The 24,960-nt window shown below is 36.3% G+C and overlaps 1 protein-coding gene across 6 annotated transcripts in view; it reads right to left on the bottom strand.

The window, feature by feature from the left end:
• The window catches only part of TFEC (transcription factor EC), a 273,116-nt gene that overhangs the window by 79,925 nt on the left and 168,231 nt on the right, over positions 1 to 24,960 (bottom strand). The window contains exon 1 of one of the 6 annotated variants that reach the window (XM_054495511.1): positions 4,965 to 5,078. The exons of the other annotated variants lie outside the window; for them this stretch is intronic. The gene's annotated coding sequence lies outside the window, so the exon portion shown is untranslated. Of the gene's footprint in view, positions 1 to 4,964; positions 5,079 to 24,960 lie in introns of those variants that run through there. 6 annotated transcript variants of the gene reach the window in all.

Here is a 24,960-nt window from a genome sequence, read left to right on the forward strand (position 1 = left end):
GTGTTCTATCAAACCAAGCAACCATAAAGAAATCACTGGATCAATTGTAAATATTTGCTCAGTCCACTGGTTTGCTAATCCGTGTTCAGTTTAAGTGATAATTGCTGTAGTAAGAAATGTAGTAGTACATCACCTTCAATTTTCTCATGAAGTACATTCTACCATCTTTTCAGCCTCTCTGTTCTTGCCAAAGGTACAACTATTTTGAAGGTATTACCCATAGTCACCACATACAGTCATTTTTGCTCTCTTAAATCGGATACAGAAACACTCTATCAACAAAAATTTAAAACTAATAACTCCAGTCTTTCACCCTGTAATGTGTCTTCCAAATGGCCAGAGCTGGAGAACATAAAACTAAACATAATCAAAATATGCTAAAACATAATCAAGTCAAGCTCCTTCTCTGGGTAAACCCAACAACTCTTAAAAGCATAGCTGTTCATGGTCTGCCCCCACCTTAACTCTTCAGCCCCACTTCATGTTATTTCACACAATGGTGCCACTTCTAATCAAAGACCCCTGAATATGCCATGCTTTTCACAACTCTGCACATGCTAGTCTTTCAATCCACTGGACCTTTTGGCCCAATGCCTTCACCTGCCTAAAGAATAGCTAATTCATTTTAAAGATATGCTTCAGCCATCTTCTCTTTGAATGCTTTCCAGATTGGCAGATAATTCATGTACACTTTTATTGTAACATTTGTCTCTGTAATTAATTGTTGAAATGCCTGAACTGCTCACTAGCAGGTACCATACCTTATCCATCTTAGCATCCTCAGAACCTAGTACCGCACCAGGTACACTCCTCCTCTACTTGTACACCTCCATCTTAACTAACCTTACATAGATATTAATTAAATTACTGAACAAGGTAAAATCACATATTCTCTTCCTTCTCCAGAAAATGGTGTCATCAGTCATGTCACTGGGCAGATTCATCCACTGGCTTATTCCTACTCTAAGAGTGGATATGCTCAGAGTTTTTCAAACACTATTAGAAGGGTTAATAGAGAAAAATGGTTGTTTGCAACAAAAGCAATAGATGTTTTAAAATTTGAAAGCAATGACAAAGTAAAGAAGGTTGAATATGTCTACAGAAAAATCTTTAACAGTAGGTGCAATTCTGATGAAAAGAGCAGATCATCCATCACATAAAAATTGCCTTGCACATGTGAAGGACAATCATAAGCTATAGAAGAGGAAAAGTGATTGGCTAAGTGGGGAGAAACACTAGAGAGTATTACTAAAATATCAGATGCCTCTTAGCCAAATGTTAATTAAGAAGAAGCCTAGAATTTTACCAGAATTTAAAGTCTGGGGGTGAAAATGCTGCTGACAAACTTTCTTTTGCAGACCTCAGATAGTTCAGTAGGTTCAAATCCATTTGAGTCTACACAGGGTCAAAGGGAACAGAGTGTAAACATATTAGCCCCTGAGAAGTTCTCTGCAGACATTGGCAGGGATAAATACCTGTCTATAGACAGACTGTCAATAATACAGTAGGTACTGGTCTAGATTTTGGGAGCTTGGAGAAAGATGCTGCATAGAATGGGCGCTGCAAGTGGAAAAGAAGATATAGCCAAATATTTGATTGAACAGATAGAAAGTCCAGGCTTGGCAGGGTGTGGTGGCTCATGCCTGTAATCCCAGCATTTTGAGAGGCCGAGGCAACCACTTGAGTCCATGGGTTTGAGACCAGCCTGGGCAACATGGCGAGACCCCCCATCTCTACAAAAAAAATACAAAAAAAAAAAAAAGAAATTAGCTGGACATTATGGTGCATGCCTGCAGTACCAGCTACTCTGGGGGGTTGAGGCGGGAGGTTCTTTTGAGCCCGGGAGGTCGAGGCTGCAGTGGGTCCTGATCAAGCCACTACACTAAAGCCTGGGGGACAGAGTGAGACCCTGTCTCAAAAAAAATTTTTTTAATGTGCAGGCTCACATTCTTACTTGGGTGGAAATACATCTAAGGAAGCTGAGCATTGGAAACATGTTTGTGCAAGAAAGAATAAAGAAGGGAATAAAGGGAGGTATAAAAGAAGTCTCTGGCTCAGTGGCAAACTGAGAAAGAATGTTTCAAGAAGAGAGACAATTTGAAAATACTCTTCCATGGTAACTCTTAGGAATGAACATTAGAAGGCATGAGAATCCTTATTAAAACTCCACCTCTATGTCCTAGACTCTCCTTTCAATTACTTTTTTTAGATCTATTTTCAAATTCTCACCTATTCTTTCAAACCTGAAAAGAGAAAAGAGAAACAGAAACCTAATGGGTCTTTAAGATCATTAGGCTCAACTTCCCTTTATTTCCTGAGAGCAACTGAAAAACTGGGAACAAGGGCTTTCTCACCTTGACCAATCCATTCTTAAACCTGGTCACCTGAGGAGATTCTACATCTCTATCTTACTATTTCACTTTTTCAATTAAACGAATTCTCCCAATTTTCCTAACATTTAACATAAACTACCTATAATATTCTTCTATTCTTCTTTATTTATTGGTGTGTAAATGGCCAAGACTTTTTATGCTCCAATAAATACAATTTAATGGAATCACAAAACCATCTATCATCAGCTAAGCTCTCATAGGCAAAGTATTGTCTACCAAATTTTTATAAATCTCCAAATACCCACAATACAATTCTACAGATTTCTCTAATTAGCTGGCATTCACAATTCTATATAATAAGGAATATTTGTGTAAATTAGTTTCTTGCTATTTGTTTTTCTTTTCCTACAAGACTACTGTTAACCTCTCTCTTCGTAGGTTATGACTTTGGGGATGATTGTCATTCCTACTGCTCTATGCCTCCCAGACTCTTCTTAGTAAACACCCCCAGTAAAATCTGTGCAGGGACAATGCTTTGCACTATGCATGTGTTTTATTTTGTTGACAAATAGTTCAAAATAGCAATCTATTTGTAAACACCACCTTTCTGGATCTGCTATCACTCCATATCATAATCCAGTATTTTTTACTGTAAGAGCTTTCATCTCCATGAAGAATCTGGAATGTCTAATTGACATCACATAGCTTTACTTGTACAATGATTTGTAAAAGATTAAGTGATTGCTTTTCCACTATTATGGAAAATATCTTATCAATAGCCACAATGATTCCATTTGAGTTATATTTCACTAGTTTATCTAAAACCATTGTGTAAGAATACTTTGCTTCTTTCAGTTTCTTCTTTCCTTATTTCTCCTTTCTGACTATTCAAACCACTGTTTTCAAAACTATTTTTACTTCCACTGTATAAGTTAGTAGTATTTCTGAAAATTTCACTATGCTACAAATTTGTACCCTATTTAAATGTCTTGTAATTATTTTGGGCTATCTAGAACTTACAACAAACCTTATGCCACAGTCGTTAAAATTAAACTGACTTTTAAGAAACATTTTTCAGCTTGTTTCATTTTTGACACGAGCTCCAAGTTTCAGTTCAACAAAATGTACTACATTGAACTATTCTACTGTTTTGGAATAAAATTGAAAACTTAAAAAAAAGTAATAATAACCCAAACCAAGGAAATAGACATGAAAATTATATGTATTCCATTTGTTTTAGAGCTAAAAAAAAAAGATTTTTTAAAAAAACTTCTTAAAAGGAGATCTTAAAGTTTAGCCTACTTAAGGTAGCTTCCATCCAAAAGTAAAAGATTTAACATAAATTTAAAAGATACTTGAAAGTGCATTGCTACACTCAGATTCATCTAAAATAGAAGTGAAGCAGAATTGTCTGAATAATGTTGATAATAAACTGTGTACCCTGTTTCACTTTGCTTTGCTGACACACTTTCTGAATAGGAAAGAATCATGAAGATTATTTTACACTCTTTTAGTTAAATGGAGTTTCTTATAAACTATCCAAAATGAATTTGAAATTACCTCAGGTTTCTCTTTCACTTAAAATGCATATTCCCAATGAAATATTCTAAGACAATATTGAAAGTATGGAGTTATAACTTATATAAATATATATGAAATTATATATATTGTAATTTATATAAGCAAATGTATATATACAGCATATATATGTACATGTGTATAAATATCTTCATATGTATCTTAATCTTAAAGTTTCTACTACAACTCTTTTGATTATTACAATTGAAAACTATTACTTTAAAAATGTTATTGCTGGGAGGCCAAGGCAGGCAGATCATGAGGTCAGGAGTTCAAGACAAGCCTGGCCAACATGGTGAAACCACATCTCTACTAAAGATACAAAAAAAAAAAAAAATAGCCAGGTGTGGTGGTGCATGCCTGTAATCCCAGCTACTTAGGAGGCTGAGGCAGGAGAATCACTTCAACCCGGGAGGTGGACGTTGCAGTGAGCAGAGATCATGCCATTGCACTCCAGCCTGGGTGACAGGGTGAGAGTCCATCTCAAAAAAAGGTTATTGCATTGGGATACTCGACATCTTCTACACAAGCTATTTAGATCCACATCTACATAAAAATAAGAATTAATTTTTAGTCCTGGGAAAAGAATATATGCTAATATACTATCTGGTACTATTTTGCTATAAATAGAGCTCATATTTTCTTACCTTTAAAAGCCAATAAAATAGATATTGCTCAAATGTAAACAGAAATTAATATTTACTCATAAAATAACATATATAAGAGGCAACAAAATGTTAAATCATATTCCAATTTAGTAAATATCTGAAAATATTAAACTGGAAGAATAAATCACTTTGGTTACCATGAACTAAAACAGTGATTTCCACATCTTGGTTGAAATAAGACATTAATAGAGTTTCAGACATATTTTCCCTAAATAATAGCAAATCACAACTTGACTACTCAGATATCCTGATACCTAGTTATCATAAAAGATGAAATTATAATGATAAGCAAGCCACACATATCAAAATAAAACAAGTATTGATTAGTTTGTCTTCCTGGTTTGTTTAAAGTACAGAAGATTGACCTGCCAGTTTAGTTACCTACCAGCAATGAGTGGATTTTATCAGTGTTGTCATCTCTACAAACAGCACCAAATTATAATCCCTCTTCCCATAACATATGCACCATGCCAGAAGAGACAACCAAAGTAAACGATCTAGCCGTGAGTAATGAATACTTTGGGCTGGTTGGAATCCACTTAGTTGAGGAAAGAGAAAAGAGAAGTGGCTCATGAGGGCATTTCCTGAACCCTGGTTGGAATTTCAGTTAAGGAAGAAGAAATGACACAGCAGTTTCAAGTTAAGACGACTTCCTTTCTTTATCTGAAATATGCCACTAATTTGAGAAAGAGCACTCCTACAAAACTACTCCACAACTGTGGCCACAGTAAAAGCTCTTGTTGGTCCCATTGTGGCTCCATAATTAACAATTCTTACCAGAATATACACAAGCCGTACATGGTTGTTATCAAAATGGACTGAGATCCTACATTTATTGCAACATGTTATGTTTCACAATGAACATTTCTTCAACAAATTGACCTGCATCATTTTTTTTTCAATTTTAGGAATTGCACATTTCTTTAGGGCATTAATAGATTTTGAGTTTTTGTTTAAGGCCATTGCATTTTCCATATTTTCTATAATTACATATTTCTTACGTATGATTTTACACCTAAAGTGACCCCAGGATAATTTTTATCTTGTCCAAGAATATTTTATCTTCCCATGTAAATTAAAAATACACAGTTCAGCTTATGAGATTTCTTTGTCTTATAATTATTATTTACATCCCAATTTCATTTGTATTTTTAAGGGACATGAATATAGGATACTCACTGCCTTTACCAATGAAACTGATAAAGAGGTCTCATTTCATGTATTAGGTATCTCAGGAACTTAAAATGGAAAGGTACAACTTTGTTCCCACCCTGTAATTCACACTGTGAAACTCTGAATTCATTCTTGTAACAGTTACATGACTTTCTTGTCTTACCTATATTTTAAAAAATATATACAAAGCAAGGCATTTATGCAAGCTACTGAAGTTTAATGTGAAGGTTACATTCAGATTTCTCTTGCCTTTGTGATCTAAAAATTGTGCAATTAAATTGACATTTGTGTTTGTCAAGAAGTGGAGATTATATGAAAGTATTTCAGCACTATACCTTCTGTAAGAACTTCAAAGCTATTAAGTAAAAAAATTGTTCTGTCACTATCAATAGCACATTTTTTAGTCACCTTACCTTTTCTGGTTGTTTTATCATACATCTAAATCTCCTAAGGTGAATGGAAATAGTAAATAATTAAGTGTAAAATCAATTTATTTAGATTAGTATTAGAAATAAACAACATTCATATCAGAAACATTGTGAGAAAAGAAAATATTTGGGATTTTAACTCATTAGAAAATACTTTAGATTGAATTAGAGTTTAATACATTTGTATGACACAATGTGTTTAACATATTTAATATATTTGTATAAAATACATTTGTGAGCTTCAGAAGGTAAATTTTAAAGCTGTATTACTATGTGGGCTTCAAAAGTTGGAAACATGCACATAGACACATATTCACACCTGAAAGAATAAGCATCTATTTGTTAATATGTTATTTCTTAATGGTGGCATAATCGGGTAGTTATTTTTTTTTACATTTTTATCTATTGCTTCTATATTTTATATAAAGTGTGGCAATTCCTCTATCTAAAACCAGAAATACCATTCAACCCAGCAATCCCATTACTGGGTACATGCCCAAAGGAAAATAAATCAATCTATTATAAAGACACATACACACATATGTTCACTGCAGCACTATTCACAGAGGAAAGACATGGAATCAACCTAAATGCCCATCAATGGTAGACTGGATAAAGAAAATGTGGTACATATACATCATAAAATACTATACAGTCATAAAAAAGAATGAGATCATGTCCTTTGCAGGAACATGGATGGAGCTGGAGGCCACTATCCTTAGGAAATTAATGCAGGAACAGAAAACCAAATATTGCATCTTCTCTCTTGTAAGTGGGAGCTAAATGAGAACACATGGACACATAGAGGGGAACAACACACACTGGGGCCTATCAGAGGGTGGAAGGTTGGAGGAGTGAGAGGATCAGGAAAAATAACTAATGGGCACTAGGCTTAATATCTGGGTGACAAAATAATCTGTACAGCAAACCCCCATGACACAAGTTTACCTATATAACAAACCTGCACATGTATCACTGAACTTAATAGTTAAAAATTTTTAAAAAATCATGCATGCCATTCTAATAAAATATAGTTTTCATTTCAAAAATAGTTTATAAATCAAACTTTTAGAATAGTACACTACTTGCCACAAAATAATTTTACCACAAATTATCTGCTCCCTTATGACAAGAATAAGGGAGATCTTATAAATAACTGATATAATTTAAATCCTACCTTCTGTCTTTACCTGATTGATGTTTACAGACTCCCTGCAAGATGCATTTCAGTTAATTAATCATGTGACAAAGAAAAGGGCAAGACATCTTCTCATGATTCATCAAAAAAAAAAAAAAATCTTTGTTTCTGAGGATGTATCCTCAACTCCTCGCATTTAAATGGTAAAGTTCTGGTCATTCTATGCCTGAAATTCTTCTCACAAAGAAGAAATGTGTCAAAGTGCTTGGCTGCAGGAACTTGGTTAAGAGTCAGACTGATTTGGTTTCAACTCCCAGCTCTACCTCTTTCTAGCTATGGCACCTTGGTTAAAATACTTCACTTCTCTTTGCCTCAGTCTCCTCAACTGTAAAACAGAGAAACTAATAGTACCTAGAGCAGGGCTAGTATGAGGATTAAATAAATAATAGAAGTAAATTGTTTAAATAGTGCCAGGCATGTAATAAATGCTATGTGAGTTTTACCCATTTTCTTCCTTTTTTCAGTTGCCTCTGTCAATTTCTTTATTCCTGCCATTCTCCATCCTCCATGTCTATCCACTCCCTGTACCAATACCCAAATACTCCCATTTGTTATCACAGATGAATTATATGTCATCTTATGCAGAGAATAGCTCTCTCCATTTATACCAGATCCCATCCCTCTCACTACCCAAGAACACCACCCAGCAATGCCCTCCTCTCACCTGTAACCTACAGTGCCAAACATTGACTCGACCAGATCATTCCCTTTAGAATACAAGCAAGTGTTCTTTCTCCCACCTAAAGGAAAACAAATAATCTTCTCTGAACCCTACTTCTCCCACCAGATGTTACTCCATTTCTTTGTGCCCTTTTTGAAAAACTCAAAAGAGCTATCAATACTAACTGTCTTCAATTCCTCTTTTCCCATTCTTTCTTAAGCTCCTTCCAGTAAGGCTTTGTGCTCCACCAGAGCACCATAACTGCCCTTGTCAGGATTACCAATGACCTCTGTCTTGCCAATCAAATGGTCAGTTCTCACTCCCAGCTTACTTTCCCTATCAGCAGTGAATGCGTGATCATTCTCTTCTCCTTTAATACCCTTTTTATGGGTTTTCAGGACACTATAGACTCAAATTTTCACCTATATCACTGAGTATTTCTTCTCAGTCTCCTTTGCTGTTTCCTCTCTTATTTATTAATAGTGAAATGTCCTAAGTCTCAGTCTGTTCTTTCCCCTACCCTAGCTATATTCATTACCCTGGCTATATCATGTACTTTCATGACTTTATATCATCTATATGCTAATGACTCTCATGGTCATACTTCCAGGCCTGATATCTCTCTTGAATTCCATACTCATATATCCAACAACCTGTGTTACAGTTTGCGTTTTCCTGTGTTACAGACAACCAAAATCCTCTCTTTCAACCATGCACCACTTGCAGCCTTCCCCAACTACATTAACACCATCTTCATCCCTCCAGCTCACTCCTCTCTTTCCCTATACCCTTCAACATGTCCATCAGTAACTCCTGTCAGCTCACTTTCAAACCCACCTGGAATTTATCTGCCTCATCCAACTTCCATTGCTATTATCTGAGTCAAAGCTAACCTCATCTCTCACCTGGATTGCTGCAAAGACCTTCCACCTGCTCTCCTTCCTTCTATCTTTGTTACACACACACTCACACACACGTATACACACACCACACACACACACGCACACAGCAACCAGAGTGGTTCTCTTAAAACGCAAAGCTGATCATGTAGCTTTTCTGTTCAAAACTTTGTCAAAGCATTCCTCATACTCAGAGGAAGAGCTTAAGTCATTTCAACTCCTTAAAATGGTGTCTAAGGTCCTAGGCCTACACACCTCTTTTAACTCTTTGTGGAATATCAACTTCCTAATGAAGTTTTTCCTGACTTGTCTAAAATTCCACCATTCTCTTGTCTCCCCCCTCTTCCCCCACTGAAACTGTTTATTCTCCTTACCCTACTCTGCTTGTCCTTTTTTCCACAGACCCCATTACCTACCAGGTTTTCTGTTTAATTTCAATCATTCATTGGAAAGAGGGCTTCACGAAGACCAGGATCCCCATCTCCTTGCTGATGGACATATCCTAAGCACTAATCACTAAATGATTAAATGTGTGATTTTTCTAAATTTTATTCCCTTTATTTATAATCATAAAAAAATTCCCTACTGCCTAAATTTTGACTCCAAATTCTCTAGGATCACTCATAAATGTCTTCTCAACTAAATCTGAGTCTGAATTTCAAGCTTTACCATAATACATTCTCACTTTCTTTAGGTTAGAATGTCCCCCTGCAGGACGCTCCTCTCTTCAAAGTCTAGATCATACGTGACCTCCTGTCTGTACTTTCCCTGAAAGATACAGAATTAAGGGCTCTTGTGTGTATGTGTATGAACTGAGGACACTTTACACATATTTCTTTTATAAGCATTCATGTTAACATTTTTATTCTCTTCAAATGTTACAAATTCAATATAATATCCATCAAAATTCTAGTTTTATTCCACTGGGTACATTTGTTAATATTTACCAAGAAGAATAAATGAAAAAGCATGGCCAAAATATTTTGAAAATTAAAAAAGTAAAGAAGGATTTGAAAAATGAAATATTAAACACACGATAAGACTATGCTAATTAAAACAGCTTACTACTAATATATAATAGACAGAAAGTGAAAACCTTCTGCATTTTTAGAAATTTAGCACATTGTTGAAGGTTGCATTTCACATCAGAATGAAATAAATATTTTCTTAATAAACACTTTTAGGACAAGTATCTAATAATTTGTTGAGAGAGAGAGAAAGAGAATGGAAAAGAGAGAGATCCGTACCTCTAGTTACCAAGAATTTAATTTCAAATACCTTAAAGATTTAAACATAAAAATTTTTAAATGTGGCTCAGAAAAATATGTGACTACTTTGTAACCCACACAGTGGAGAAAAAAAAATCACTAAATACAAATTTTGGCCACATAAATATTAAATCTCTAAGAAAATAATTATTTTTAAATTTCACAAAACCAAAACTGGGAAAATATTTTTCCATGTGTTAAAAACATATAATATATAGGTAATTGTTATACTGTATTGTCGATTATTTTGCCTCATTTGTCTTCTATCCTGAAAATGTGCTTATTTTGGAATTGGACGATAACATTTTCTTCTTTGTATTATAGTTCTGTCTTAGTTTTATCACACTGAAAATTGTGTAAAATGCATGCCTCACATGTTTCCCAGGCAGAGAGGAAAAGAGCTAGGGTATTTACACTCTCCAGTACTTGTCAGTCACTGGTTTCAGGCTGCCTTCACGAACACATTAATTTCCAGGCACATGCTTCCCAAGTTGCAAATGGGCAAAGTAGTTCGTATCATGTAGAAAGCAGCTCTCTGACAAAACTTAAAAGTGCTAGCTTTCTGAAACAAGCTGTCATTCACTGAAATGATATAGGGGATATGGCAATATAGACCAAATACCATCAGCATGTGAATTGGTCTTGTCACATAGTAGAGAGTATATATTAAATACTATGCCTTAATGTTCTTTACATTAGTGTTCCCATCAAAACTAATGCTGTAATTATTTATTCATTGATTAATAAGCTTCCATTAAATACTGCCATCTGTCAGGCAGTAGGTATACAAAGCCAAACACTCCTAGTCTTTACCCTCAAGGAGATTAAAATCCAATCAATTTTTAAAGATAAATTACCCATGGTTTAAATTAATCCATAATAAAAAAAAGTAATTTAATGGGATAATATATAAAGTAGAAAACAAAAACTGGTATCAGGAATAAAAGGATTGTTTTCCTTATATCTGACTTTTGGCCAGGCACAGGATGTTGGAATGAGAAATACCATGAAAGTAGAGGTTGTCTTGGTTTCCAAAGTCAAACATAAGTTGGCCACTAAGGCAACAGTTGATAATAGATAACGTTTAAGTTTAAAATATTAGCAAATAATGCAGAAAAAAATGTTATTTGCCAAATGGCAGCTAACGCACTTTTGGAAATGGACTCAGAAAATAGTTCTGCAAGTAAATAAATAGTAGAGAAGATCTCATATTAGCCCTTCAAAAAAGAAATAATAATTTATTGTTACATTAGATTGCTTTTACAGAAGTCTCAAAAATAAAAGGCTACTGGTACAAATCTTTTTAATGGCAATTGATTTTGTACATGGGATGTTGAAGGTCTTTATGCCTATAACAATGGCTTTTCTGTTAGCAACAAGTGGGCCAGCTAAAGGCAATCATTAATTTATGAAAACTTCTAATCTGTTAAATCTGTTAAGAGGGAAACTTAGCTTCCCTCTTAAAAATCTAAGGCAAAGGAAAAGATCTATGTCTCCTAAGAAATTTAGAAATAAAGTCCAAAATCAATATCACTATAGAAAACGAAATCAGACATGGGCGCATAGAACTGGATTTTTTTATGCTACTCATGGATCAGAATTGTACCTTTAGAATTGTTAATATTATAATTGAGTCTCTTGGCAAATAATTGGCATTAATTATTTAAAAGTCAGATTTTATTACCAGTTTGAGAAATGTGGAAGAAATTAGGAAGTGAAAGTTTCCTACTTTTATGCAATAATACCAGATTTTGCCTGGATAACACTTTAAGACAAACATTAAATATCAAATTTGGCCTTGGCTTCCAATAGCATTTAAGAACTATAAATCATCTAAAATATAGGAGTTCATCCCTCTAAAAGACTAAAATTGAAACTTACCAAGATTTTTACTATTTCATTAGCATACTAGTAAGTATAATATTAGTAAACTTTTGAAATATCTTTAAAACTGCATGAGGTTTTACTCTACTGAAGTTATTATGTCCTTAACCAGAAGCATGTCAGGCAAAAGTGTGGAGGAACACATTTAAAATGTGCATATCACTATACAATTGCAAAAGCAGTACTTTTTCACTGCTAAAATGCATTTCATCTACCTCGATGAGCTTCAGAAACATCAACTCATCAATATCTCACCAGTCAGCAGAAGTACATCTACTTATCATTGCTCTTTGAGAAATGGGTAAAATCAATCAAAAGAAGCATATGACTTTCCCAAGTTTTCTGTCCCCTGCAAATCAGTTTATAAGAACAAGGAGTTTCTAGAAACCTTTAAGGCATTAATGTAATTTAATTCTTCTATAATACCAAGGACTAAAATTTCTCTAGAGCTTATATTTAATCTTGGCATACACTAGAGTATTAAACAAAGAACCAGTCCATCTAAAAATTTTGAAGTAGGCAAAACTTGTCTTTAACATGCAATCTCTGTGTCCTTTTCCCTTTTGCCAGACAGGTGCCATGATCCCTTATCATTTCCCCGTTTTTGCCACTATCTAAAACTATTTTTAGAAAACATTCTAATTCATTATATACCTTACTCACTAAGGCATAAACAACTGATAAGACTTAAAATATTCTCCTTCCCAAAGGCATTTGCATTTGGAAGATAATGTATCCTGAAGGTAAAGAAGGAAAGACATATTTAAAATTGGGAAAGGCAGATTATGTATGAAATTTCAAAAATCAAAAATATTTCATGGAGGCTACCATCTCATGTGAGCATGCCATATTCAAACTAGAGAGCATAAAAGAGATGAAAGTAAAGCTTCTTCCTTTGTAATGTTAGAATGTTCCCAATGAGATGGCATGTCTCATGATTGACACTGTGGCTTCCTAGAGATTAGAGAAATTACAAGTCTTCTAGAGCCTGCCAAAGTTGTACAGTTCCTCTCTATCAGGGTACGATAGGATATGCTGGTGTAACAAACAACTCCATATAAACATACAGTGTTAAAAACAAAATGTTATTTCATTCTCTACATGTCCAAAGTGGATTAGTGGGGAAGTTCTTTTCCTCATAGTTACTCAAGGACACAGGATAATGGAGGCTCCATCTCCAAATATGCTTTCAGCACTACTGAGAGATGAAACGGGATGTGGAAAACCATATACAGATTTTTAAAGGTCCTGCAGGAAGTGACATTCATCACTTCTGTCCATCATTCATTGGCCAAAGCAGTCCATGGTTATGCCTCCTTCAAAGGAAATTAACCTGCAACCCAATTATATGCTAAGTGAGGACTAGAATATGTTATTAGGACCAATGACTATGACATTCTGCTAATTATCTTTAACATATCAACTTTTCCCAGGAAATCACTCTTAATAAAAGTTAGTTTTTCTATGTCATATAAGAAATAAATTCAGTCCATCAAATAATAAGTTGTAAACTGTATCCTTAACCATTTTACTATAAGTACAAATAAGAAGAAAGAAGAGAAAAAAAGAGAAAGAAATTATAGGAAGAAAGGAGGGGGTAGGCAGCTAGTTGAAGATGATAATAATTTTGATAACCATGATTTGGGGATAAAAACTAAAACAAAAGAAAATTCTGTGTGTGTGTGTTCATCAGTATTATGATTCTAGTTCTCAAGATATATGCCAAAAGCAACTTCCAGAATCTATCTGCAAGGAGAAAAATGTCATCTTTCAGAGGAACATCAAACTATGACAGAGACATTTCACAAATTTCCTGCAAGCAAACAAAGTTTTCCCCAGGAAACTACTAACTGTAACAGTACAATTATTATTAAAGAAATAAAACTTGGAAAGGGTAATAAAACCAGAGAGATAGAAAAAAAATGAGTTAAAATATTTTAACGTTTCCTATTTTGAGTTTTTTTATTCCTTTGGCGGTTAAAAAATGCCCTTTAATATAAAACTCCATTTTGAGTTCTTTTATTCTTTCAGAGGTTAAAAAAAGTCCTTCAATACAAAAGAATCATCAATGCACACTTCTTGTTTGAATTTATAATTTTTGGTTGATATTTTTAACTGTGATGAAACTACAGTCCAACAAAGTAAAATTAGATAAAAGAGGAGAACTGGGGTAAGTTTCCCTTGTTCCTCAAGTAAGACAGGATATACTTTGCAATAATCTAAAAAATCTAGATGTGACCTGGACAAAGAGAGACAGAGAAAGTATAAAATGCTTTCTTAGGGATAACTCATACTCTTGGTGACAAGAAATGTTAATGGTGTCCTGAAACCTTTTGGTCAGTGATTGCTCCATTATGTGGGAAAAACATAGGAAAATAAACATAGGAAAAACAAAGGAAAATAAAAGACTCATAGTACTTCAATAAAAGTTGTCAACAAATCCCAAGAAAATGATTGCATTGGCAGGAATATTCTTTTTGTTTTAATTGATAGTATTTTAGGAAGCAGCTAACACTCGTTCTTATTTCCTAGCTTAAAAAGTGAATATATGCACACACATATATAACTGGAAAGTGATATATTAGCATTTTCTAGTAACAAGTTTTTTATCTCATAAAAGATATTCTTTGGCTTCTGAAGAGAGAAGCCAAAATAAATATCACATAGGTATTTCAGATATCCCTTCCTTTAAATGTTTATAGTGATACATAAAATAGAAATTGCAAATATTGGATATTTTAATATTATTTTTGCTTTACAATAGCATTTTTAGTGCTCCATTTTAATTTATTTTATCTCCCCAGGTTAATAATCTGTCATAATGTCCAAATTACACAGTGTTGTATTGGTCAGCTTTAAGTGCCCGGATCAATGACATTGAACCTGACAAATGCAATGCACACTCACAACGCCTAGCTTCTAACATCATGGCTGTTGAAACTGTCTCCTCTCCAAAGCATTTTCCCAGCCCCATCTCTGCTATTTGGGTCTCATCTGATAAGGTTTAACCACGAGTTGCTATACTCCATGCATGGCGTCTGCATTTGTGTGTATTGTGATTCTTACGTCAAATAGTAAAGAATAACATTAGAGTATTCACTTTTATTTTGACAGAGTTCAAATAGCAAAATAAGTTAGATATACTGTCACAGCTTAGGAAATTTAAAATGAAATATGTTGTAGTCAGGTGGAAGTTTCTGCCGGGGGAATATTAATACCTAATTTCCCAGAATACTTAGTTCATGCATCTCAAATATCTATCTCCTGTCATGACACTGAGATGAAAAGGATCAGTTAAAAGTTTGCTAACTGAACTATTTCCCACAGTGTAAATAACTGAGTGTTAGTATAGACTAGTATGGAAACATGCAAATTACACTGGGTGTAAGCTATGTGAGTTGCCTTATCTTTTCACATAACATTTTTATGTATTGCATTTCCCATATCATTTCCTTTTGTTTTGCTGATAACAACTAATGAGGAAAAGAAAGGAAGCATTAAAAAAAAAAAGAAAAAAAAGTCTTCCAACAAAACTGCTAGAGAGAGAAAGCCAACTATTATAAAATATAAGCACAATTCTATTGAAATATCAGCTCCAGATTCAAGTAATTTTGGGCATGTGTATTATGTGCCAGGAGATTTCACTTACATATGTTATGGAATGCAGTGATTTAAAAAACAAAACAAAAAAACAGGTAATACACTTCAGAAATTTTAAAGTTAGAAAATTGGAAAAGTTAACCCCTTGAAAAATTTCAATTTGAAACAAGAGAAATCAAGAGCTGGTTATTAGCAGTGACCACACTGGTATATGTGAAAATCTGTGACAAGTAATGGTGTGCTCAGAAGTAATTCTCTTCTCCTGTGTATAGATCTTGCTAATCACGTAGAAAACTCCACTTCATTGTCTGATTTCAACTGAAAGAAGGCAGAGCTTTGAAAAACCCAGAGATTTCACAGGTTTTATAATCCTTGTGATGCTCTTCCTGTTTCAGACAGAGCTCTGAAACAAAGACAGCACATACTCACACGCACAGATGCATGCACACATGGGCAAACACTGTGGCTGTTGGTGACTCTAACCCTTCCAGGACACAGCTGTATGATCAGCCAGTTCCCAAAACAAAGGGCGAGAGATGCATCTCTCACACAATATGCAAACCTACAATTGTTCACCTTCTGCTGACAATCTGATACAAAGCTACAAATCAAGCATTAGAAAAACACAAGTGTAACAGGGAAAAAACAGTAGTGGAAGTGGTGCCTAGTAAACTTAATTTTAAAGAAAAAAAAAACAGGTGAATGTAGGTGACACAGTTAGATTTTAGACATCTATATAATCAATTTGCAGAGTATAGATGGAAAAGTGAAAATGACATTTTTAGCACAATGAGATAAATGCAATCCCACAGTTACCACTGAGAGTCAGTAGAATGGCACTCTTTTCTAGAATAGAGCCATGGAAGAACAATTTTGTCTTTAGAATACATATAATACAGCATAAGCGTTAGAAGAATTGCACTGTATATGAAGAGGAAACAACTAAATGGGTTATGTAGGCTGACGGGAACACACACTGTAGATAATTTTGACCAGACATTGACAAAAAGAGAAGTCATATGAGATAGGTAACATCCCATATCATGAGTATGTTCAGAGTTGTTGAGCTAATATTGTTTAATTCTGAATATTAAGTGTTTAGTTGAAAGTAGAACTTTGCAATTAAAATGGACAAATTTGAATTCACGATTAATTTGTTAATAGTTTATCCCTACAGGAATATTAAACTTAACCTTGGACATAATTAATAATCTGTAATGACTTTTTATTAACCATAATTGTGGCAAAATTATTTGGAAACTTGAACTAAACATTTTTTAAAAAATCTTCCATGCCTGAATCCAACAGTATGCAGGACTCATTCAGGAGTCAGGCAGAGATGATCAGGAAAATGAATCAGAATAAGTCAATATCTAGGTCAATATGACTCTTCTCCCTCTAAATTCCATTAAGAAATCTCTTTAATTCAATGGGGAAATTGCTGAATAAACGTCAAAATTATAAAGCTGAGTAGCATATTTGGACTTCTGTTAAAGCTAATGACTCATGTTCTTCAGAAATCTAAAATAAACTTTCCTTACATTGAGAGTTGACAATAATATGTGAGAGAGTTGATCACAAATACATGTACTTTTGTTGCTAAAACTTGAATCTTTGTACTCGTTAACTCAAACTGCCTTGACTTCTCATGTTTATGCAAAACAGGTTTTTTGGGAGTAGAAAGAGAGGTACTACAACATCAGAGGAAATCATCAAAGAACTAGTGGCAACATCTTAAGGCTTTTATCAAAGTAGTGAGGGAATGCATTAAAGCAACAATATCTGAAGCTTACATGTGATGGGACTACTAAATTTAATAGTGTATCTTATGAACATATGTGGATATAATGATTTTCCTGGAAGAATATGCCACTCTTAAGGACTTTTTTTTCTGAGTAAGAGAACATTATTCTCTCAAGACAATTTGAAAAAAAATCCACCAATATTTCATTAATAATAGATGCCTCACACTCCACAAACAGAGGACCAAAGTTTTTTAAAACTATGTGAACTACAAGCAAAGGTCATACAAATGGGAATAAGCTTATGGATGGAAAAAAGTTCTTAAAGATATCAGTCATCAAATTGTTGCTAGAAAATACTGAACTAAATCATGGGTAAAGTACACAAGCATTTAAGTAAAAATAAGAGGTTCTCATCTTGCAAATCTAAGCGAGCTATGATCAAATTTGAAATATTTATTTACATTTATCAAAATGTGTTAACTATAAGCCATTTCTTACTCTCAAATAAAACATATTAAAAGCAGTATAGCCATACCTGCAAATAACAGGAAGAAAAGGAAAAGAAACATATGAAAATACATCTGAGTATTGAACAGAGTGTGACCACCTGATGCACTCCTACTAAGAAATGTCACGGAAGGTTAATAATGGATTAACATACACTGAGAAGTCCAGAGTCAACTTCTTATGCATATTCAATCTACTTCAGTTCATAAAATGATCCAAATGCTATTGAGCTCTTTAATTAGTGAGGTAGATTGTGTAGGTGAGAATAGTAACACTACAAAGGAAGACTCTTCTGGGTGCCAATTTGGGGCACTCCTGTGAATGTGAACTGCAAAGCCTCTAGGATTAAATTTATGGGGCTCTCAGCTGCCATGTAATTCTTAGTTATTTTCTCAAAAATAAAAAAGTAATCTACAGTCTCTGAAATTATATCATCTACATGTATGGCAGAATTAGAATCTAAGTCTTTCACTGTGAAAGATGTTAAGTTTTACTCAGAAATTGTAAACTTGGGCCTCTGAATATTAAATATAAAAGTGACTTGCCCTAAGAAAGGCAGGAGTGGGATCCATTAAACAAATTTTAAAATTCTCCTTTGCATATCCTTCATCATGGCCAGAGCAAGTCTTATAGCTACCAGGCAAGCTAATAATGTGTTACCCCTTTTCTAATTGATATTTTAAGGTATTTATACAAAATGTATTTGACGGGAGTGGGCATGTGCTCTTACTACTAATAACAAACCTTTTTATATTCAAAATAAGAAAGTATTACATGCTTTGAACATACACTTAATTGTTTGAAATATTATTTCTTTTCACAGTGTTATAGACACAAGAACAGCTGTGACTAACCTACACTTATTTTGTGATACATACTTCAGAACAGAAGTTTATTTTCTTTTGACTACTATATAAGCAAAATGTTCTTCAATTTCTTTAGTTTTTATTTTCTTTTCAGTTTTTTGACAAACAATTACTTGGGAAGTAGGCTTAAGGGTTTAATGGTTAGGTAATAAAGTGAATCACTGGTTCCTAATCAACAGCCAGATGCTGAGTATCATTTTTCTTCAGCATCTTGACTGCCTACACCTGCTGACTGCAGGCATCTGCCAGCTGCCTTTCTCAGGCTGGGAGGCATAATCTCTAGTTCCACTTGTAACCTGCCTCTTTAAGATGCAAAATACTCCACTGGGACAGGCTAGCATTGTGATGAGGTTTTTTCTCCCAAATTTATTTCCACTCAGAAGCACTGTCTACTTTAGAAGAGGGACGAAATTAGATTTCACCAGTTACGTAAGGAATGATGTGGGGAAACCTGAGGAAACTGTACCCCTTTATCCAATGCATCCCAGCGGGTCCTAAACACTGGCAGCCTATAAACTGGTACCAGTAGAGTGGGGCATTGCTGAAAAGATACCCGAAAATATGGAAGCGACTTTGGAACTGGGTAACAGGCAGAGGTTGGAACAGTTTAGAGGGCTCGGAAGAAGACGGGAAAATATGGGAAAGTTTGGAACTCCTAGAGACTTGTTGAATGGCGTTGACCAAATGTCTGATAACAATATGGACAATAAGGTCCAGGCTGAGGTGGTCTCAGATGGAGATAAGGAACTTTTTGGGAACTGGAGCAAAGGTGACCCTTGTTATATTTTAGCAATGAGACTGGCAGCATTTTGCCCCTGCCCTAGAGATTTGTGGAACTTTGAACTTGAGAGAGATGATTTAAAGTATCTGGCGAAAGACATTTCTAAGAAGCAAAGCATTCAAAATGTGACTTGGGTGCTGCCAAAAGCATTCAGTTTTATAAGGGAAGCAGAGCAAGAAAGTTCAGAAAATTCGCAGCCTGACAATGCAGTAGAAAAGAAAAAGCCATTTTCTAAGGCGAAATTCAAGCCAAGCCAGCTGCAGAAATTTTCGTTAAGTACCCAGAAGCCTAATGTTAATCCCCAAGACCATGGGGAAAATGTCTCCAGGCCACGTCAGAGCCTCACAGCAGCCCCTCCCATCACAGGCCCGGAGGCCCCGGGAGGAAAAAGTGGTTTTGTGGGCTGGGCTCAGGGTCTTCATGCTGTGTGCAGCCTAGGGACTTGGTGCTCTGTGTCCCAGCCACTCCAGGCTACGGCTTCAGAGGGTGGAAGCCCCAAGCCTGGCAGCTTCCACTTGGTGTTGAGCCTGCATGTACACAGAAGTCAGGAATTGAGGTTTGGGAACCTCTGCCTAGATTTCAGAAGATGTATGGAATTGCCTGGATGCCCAGGCAAAAGTTTGCTGCAGGGGCAGGGCCCTCAAGAAGAACCTCTGCTAGGACAGTAAGAAAGGGAAATGTGGGGTTTGAGCCCCCACACAGAGTCCTTCCTGGGGCACTGCCTAGTGGAGCTGTGAGAAAACGGTCACCATCATCGAGACCCCAGAATGGTAGATCCATTGGCAGCTTAAGCCGCAGACACTCAATGCCAGCCGGTGAAAGCAGCCAGGAGGGAAGCTGGACCCTGCAAAGCCACAGGGGCAGAGCTTCCCAAGACCATGGGAACCCACTCTTGCATCAGCATGACCTGGATGTGAGACCTGGAGTGAAAGGAGATTATTTTGGAACTTTTTAATTTGACTGCTCCATTGGATTTTGGACTTGGATGGGCCTGTAACCCCTTTGTTTTGGTCAATTTCTCCCATTTGGAATGGCTATATTTACCTAATACCTGTACCTCCATTGTATCTAGGAAGAACTAGCTTGCTTTTGATTTTACAGGCTTATAGACAAGAAAGGACTTGCCTTGTCTCAGATGAGACTTTGGACTGTGGGCTTTTGGGTTAATGTTGAAATAAGGTAAGAGTTTGGGGGACTTCTGGGAAGGCATAATTGGTTTTGAAATGTGAGGACATGATATTTGGAGGGGCCAGGGGCAGAATGATATGGTTTGGCTGTGTCCCCACCCAAATCTCAACTTGAATTGTATTTCCCCGAATTCCCGCATGTTGTGGAAGGGACCCAGGAGGAGGTAATTGAAACATGGGTGACGGTTTTCCTGTGCTATTCTCGTGATAGTGAATAGGTCTCATGAGATCTGATGGGTTTATCAGAGGTTTCCATTTTGTTTCTTCTTCATTTTATCTCTTGCTGCCTTTCCCCTCCCACCATGATTCGAAGGCCTTCCTAGCCACGTGGAACCATAAGTCCAATTAAACCTCTTTTTCTTCCCAGTCTCGGATGTGTCTTTATCAACAGTGTGAAAATGAAATAATATAACCTACAATGCTACAAAATTGGTCCAAGCCTTAATCCAACATGAATATCATAAAGAAAAGAAATAGTTAGGCATATAGTGATTTATGTGATGCTTTATACTTGTTTTATACCGTAAGTTCTAAGAAGGCAGGGACTGGGTCAGCTTATTCCCCACTGTACTTCACCACAAAACTAACTGCACAACATATAATTAACGTCCACCCTTTTGTTTCAAAAAGATGTATATACAAAAATGGGCAAAATCATGCCACGATTTATAATTTTTGTTATGATAAATGATTCCCATATTCTCTCACCAGAGAGGTGAGCTGTAACACAATCCCTTGAATTTATGATTTAAAACCTTCTCATGGAGAATACCATTTTATTACAATAAAAACAAAAATGATAAATACTTAGAAAGCATTTACTCGTGTCAGTGACTCCAGTAAACACTGCTCAAATATAAAATAAATGAATAACCTGGTTCCAAGATGGCCGAATAGGAACAGCTCCAGTCTGCAGCTCCCAGCGTGAGCGACGCAGAAGGCGGGTGATTTCTGCATTTCCAACTGAGGTACCAGGTTCATCTCACAGGGGCTTGTCAGACAGTGGGTGTAGCCCATGGAGCAGGGTGGAGCATCGCCTCACCTGAGAAGCGCAAGGAGTCAGGGAATTCCCTTTCCTAACAAAGAGAAGCCATGACAGAGGGTACCTGGGAAATCGGAACACTCACAACCTAATATTGCACTTTTCCAATTGTCTTAGCAAACGGCACACCAGAAGATTATATCCCGCACCTGGCTTGGAGGGTCCCACACCCACAGAGACTCGCTCACTGCTAGCACAGCAGTCTGAGATCGAACTGCCAGGTGGCAGCGAGCCTGGGGGAGGGGTGTCCACCATTGCTGAGGCTTGAGTAGGTAAACAAAGCGGCCTGGAAACTAAAACTGAGTGGAGGCCACCCCAGCTCAAGGAGGCCTGCCTACCTCTGTAGACTCCACCTCTGGGGGCAGGGCATAGCTGAACAAAAGGCAGCAGAAACTTCTGTAGACTTAAACCTCCGTGTCTGACAGCTTTGAAGAGAGTAGTGGTTCTCCCAACACAGAGTCTGAGATCTGAGAACTGACAGACTGCCTCCTCAAGTGGGTCCCTGACCCTCAAGTAGCCTAACTGGGAGGCATCTCCCAGTAGGGGGAAACTGACACCTCATACAGCCAGGTGCCCCTCTGAGACAAAGCTTCCAGAGGAAGGATCAGGCAGCAACATTTGTCGTTCTGCAGCCTCCACTGGTGATACCCAGGCAAACAGCGTCTGCAGTGGACCTCCAGCAAACTCCAACAGACCTGCAGCTGAGGGTCCTGACTGTTAGAAGGAAAACTAACAAACAGAAAGGACATCCACACCAAAACCCCATCAGTATGTCACCATCATCAAAGACCAAAGGTAGATAAAACCACAAAGATGGGGAGAAACCAGAGCAGAAAAGCTGAAAATTCTAAAAATCAGAGCGCCTCTTCTCCTCCAAAGGAACGCAGCTCCTTGCCAGCAACGGAACAAAGCTGGATGGAGACGAGCTGAGAGAAGAAGGCTTCAGACAATTGGTAATAATAAACTTCTCCAAGCTAAATGAGGATGTTCGAACCCATTGCAAAGAAGCTAAAAACCTTGAAAAAAGATTAGACAAATGGCTAACTAGAATAACCAGTGTAGAGAAGTCCTTAAAAGACCTGAAGGAACTGAAAACCATGGCACTAGAACTATGTGATGCACACACAAGCTTCAGTAACTGATTTGATCAATTGGAAGAAAGCGTATCAGTGATTGAAGATCAAATGAATGAAATAAAGCAACAAGAAAAGCCTAGAGAAAAAAGAGTAAAAAGAAACGAACAAAGCCTCGAAGAAATATGGGATTATGTGAAAAGACCAAATCTACATCTGATTGGTGTACCTGAAAGTGACGGGGAGAATGGAATCAAGTTGGAAAACACTCTTCAGGATATTATCCAGGAGAACTTCCCCAATCTAGCAAGGCAGGCCGACTTTCAAATTCAGGAAATACAGAGAATGCCACAAAGATACTCCTCGAGAAGAGCAACTCCAAGACACCTAATTGTCAGATTCACCAAAGTTGAAATGAAGGAAAAAATGTTAAGGGCAGTCAGAGAGAAAGGTCAGGTTACCCACAAAGGGAAGCCCATCAGACTAACAGTGGATCTCTCAGCAGAAAATCTACAAGCCAGAAGAGAGTGGGGGCCAATATTCAACATTCTTAAAGAAAAGAATTTTCAACCAAGAATTTCATATACAATCAAACTAAGCTTCATAAGTGAAAGAGAAATAAAATCCTTTAAAGACAAATGCTGAGAGATGTTGTCACACCAGGCCTGCCTTACAAGAGCTCTTGAAGGAAGCACTAAACATGGAAAGGAACAACCGGTACAAGCCACTGCAAAAACATGCCAAATTGTAAAGAACATTGATGCTAGGAAGAAACTGCATCAACTAACGAGCAAAATAACCAGCTAACATCATAATGACAGGATCAAATTCACACATAACAATATTAACCTTAAATGTAAATGGGCTAAATGCTCCCATTAAAAGACACAGACTGGCAAATTGGATAAAGAATCAAGAGCCATCAGTGTGCTGTATTCAGGAGACCCATCTCACGTGCAGAGACACACATAGGCTCAAAATAAAGGGATGGAGGAAGATCTACCAAGCAAATGGAAAACAAAAAAAAACAGGGGTTGCAATCCTAGTCTCTGATAAAACAGACTTTAAACCAACAAAGATCAGAAGAGATAAAGAAGGCCATGACATAATGGTAAAGGGATCAATTCAATAAGAAGAGCTACCTATCCTAAATATATATGCACCCAATACAAGAGCATCCAGATTCGTAAAGCAAGTCCTTAGAGACCTACAAAGAGACTTAGACTCCCACAAATAATAATGGGAGACTTCAACACCCCACTGTCAATATTAGACAGATCAATGAGACAGAAAGTTAACAAGGACACCCAGGAATTGAGCTCAGCTCTGCACCGAATGGACCTAATAGACATCTACAGAACTCTCCACCACAAATCAACAGAATTTACATTCTTCTCAGCACCACATTGCCCTTATTCCAAAATTGACCACATATTAGAAGTAAAGCACTCCTCAGCAAATGTGAAAGAACAGAAATTATAACAAACTGTCTCTCAGACCACAGTGCAATCAAACTAGAACTCAGGATTAAGAAACTCATTCAAAACCACACAACTACATGGAAACTGAACAACCTGCTCCTGAATGACTACTGGGTACATAACGAAATGAAGGCAGAAATAAAGATGTTCTTTGAAACCAATGAGAACGAAGACACAACATACCAGAATCTCTGGGACACATTTAAAGCAGTGTGTAGAGGGAAATTTATAGCACTAAATGCCCACAAGAGAAAGCACGAAAGATCTAAAATTGACACCCTAACAACACAATTAAAAGAACTAGAGAAGCAAGAGCAAACACATTCAAAAGCTAGCAGAAGGCAAGAAATAACTAAGATCAGAGCAGTACTGAAGGAGATAGAGACACGAAAAAATACCCTTCACAAAATCAATGAATCCAGGAGCTGGTTTTTTGAAAAGCTCAACAAAATTGATAGACAGCTAGCAAGACTAATAAACAAGAAAAGAGAGAAGAATCAAACAGATGCAATAAAAAAGGATAAAGGGGATATCACCACCAATCCCACAGAAATACAAACTACCATCAGATAATACTATAAACACCTC

This window comes from Pongo pygmaeus, chromosome 6 (genome assembly GCF_028885625.2).
Source record: "Pongo pygmaeus isolate AG05252 chromosome 6, NHGRI_mPonPyg2-v2.0_pri, whole genome shotgun sequence".
NCBI lineage: Eukaryota > Metazoa > Chordata > Mammalia > Primates > Hominidae > Pongo > Pongo pygmaeus.